Source organism: Apus apus, chromosome 21, assembly GCF_020740795.1.
Source record: "Apus apus isolate bApuApu2 chromosome 21, bApuApu2.pri.cur, whole genome shotgun sequence".
NCBI lineage: Eukaryota > Metazoa > Chordata > Aves > Apodiformes > Apodidae > Apus > Apus apus.
Window position 1 is genome coordinate 1,912,659 of NC_067302.1, and position 2,229 is coordinate 1,914,887.

A 2,229-nucleotide genomic window follows, 5' to 3' on the forward strand; every position below is an offset into this window, starting at 1 on the left:
CAGAGCCATGGCCAGGTTGTGGTGAAGGGAGGTCCTGGCTGCAAACAACTCACCCTTCAGCTGAAGAGGAGGGTGGAGAGGGCTGGGGGCAAAGGGAAGATTTATTTTTAACTCTGCAGAGTATTAAATAACATGTCCTGTGGTGCATGTGAACAAGAGCTGGGACTCCAGCCGGGAGCGCTGCGCCCTGGGATGGACCTTCCCAGAGCCACTGGCGTGGGAGTCCTGCACCTGGGGACCCCTGTGGCTCCTCTGTCCCCTCACCAAGGGCTGCCCAGCAAGGAGGGTGCTGGCACATGGATTTAGTGCTTAATTAGATGCTGTTATAATCCTCGAGGGTTTATGATTTATTTGAATATATGCCTGAGTGTCAGAGGGAAGAGAGATTCCCAGGGCTGAGCTGGTGGTGCAGGGATGATAATCCTGCAGTTTTCTGAATACTGCTTGTTTAGAAGAAGAAAAAAGGTTGGTTTGTTTGTTTTTTCCCAACTGAGGAACCTGCATGGAAGCCAGGGCAGGGCATCACTTTCCCCCTGCCCTGGGTCCTGGAGGGCTTTGTTGGGCAGCAGTTGCTGGGGTGTCCTATGGGTGCTCAGCAGCCAGTGGGTCCCAGTGTGGGGCAGTGGGGATGGATGGGTCTGCACCCCACCCCTGTGGGTGCCACCCACCCCTGGACATCTCATCAGCATCTGTGGAGACATGACCCAGATTGGGGAAATGATCTGGATTGACACTAAATCCCCCGGCCCCACGGGAGCAGCCGGGACAGAGCAAGTCCTGTGCCAGGGCAGGTGCCTGGTTCCCTTTGAGAGGGTCTCCCCCCGCATGCCCTGCAGCCACCCAAGCACTGGCAAACTCACCACAGCAGTGAGGACCCAGCCTCTCAGGCAGGTCCTTGCACCCATCCCAGCACTGCCAGAGTAATCTCTGACCCCAGTGCCGAGGAACTTGCGGATCAAGGGAACATCAGTTGGAGGGTGAGGAGGGAGACGTGGGTGGTCGCAGCTCAGTTACTGCTGCCAATTACTGCCTGCAATTAGGGCCGGGTCAGTGCCATCCACCCACCCTGGGGATGGAGCAGACCACGTGTCAATGTCCTGGCCCTTGGGGAAAGCTGGAAGTTGATTTAGGAGAAACACCTGCCTGTTCCTAGCGGGACATGCAGTCAGTGGCTCAGGATGGTGGTGCTGCCAGGACCTTTTGTGGACCTTTTGCTCTAGGCTGGTACTTGGAGCTGCTCAGGTTTGATGCTCTGCAGAGCCCCCCTGGGCAATGGGGAGCACAGCTGGCCTGTGCCACCTTCCTCTGGGATCAGTCTTTCCCTGGGATCAACCTTTCCCCAGGATAACTTCTGGGCCTGGGGGGCTGCCAGGAGAGCTGGGCACCCACCGTGGGGCACTGGCACCCATCAAGAGGGGCTGGCACCTGGGGGGTGGGGAGCAGCTGGCAAATCATTGCTGTGCAGATTGATGACTGCAAGGTTGTGCCCTGTGTGCACACGCATGTGCACACGCACACACCCGTGCACTCCCATGCACACAGCTACATGCAGTGCTGAAAACACACGTGCACACTCACACCCCCATGTACCCACGCACACCCCCTGGACACTGCCACGGTCACCACTGCCACTAGGCTTGGGGACAGGATGATGCCCAACCCTGGGCAGCAGAGCACTGGGGGGTGTGGGGCTGGGCAGCCCCTGGGCTGGTTTCCCCCCAGTTCCCAGCTGCACCCGGGTGAGCACGGGCCCCTCTTGTCTCCCATCCCAGCCCTGGGGCACAGCAGCAGCAAAGCATCACAGGCATCATCTGAGCACAGAGAAAATTGTTTTCTTAAACAGGTTTGTTCCTCCAAGGGAGGTATTTGCTTGAGAGATTCCCACAAGAAATTAAATCTGCCCTGGGATCCAGATAAAAGGCCTCTGAGTAATAGAGGGCAGGGGGCTGCCAGCTGCTTCCTGGCCTCTCCATGGGGATGTGGGGCTGGCAGTGACTGCCTGGCATGGCCCTGCGTGGCTGTCCCCATCCCTGTCCCCATCCCTGTACTCGTCCTGGTTCTTGACTCTTCAGCAACACCAGCATTCCCAACTGGAAGCAAATGCTGTTCCCAGACCCACCCCTGCATGGTGTGCTGGGCCAGATCCTGCTCTGGGTGCTGGTGATCCCCATGCTGGGCATGATGGGGACATCACTGGGAGGTCCTGGCTCAACCAAGGGCAGCCCTGGC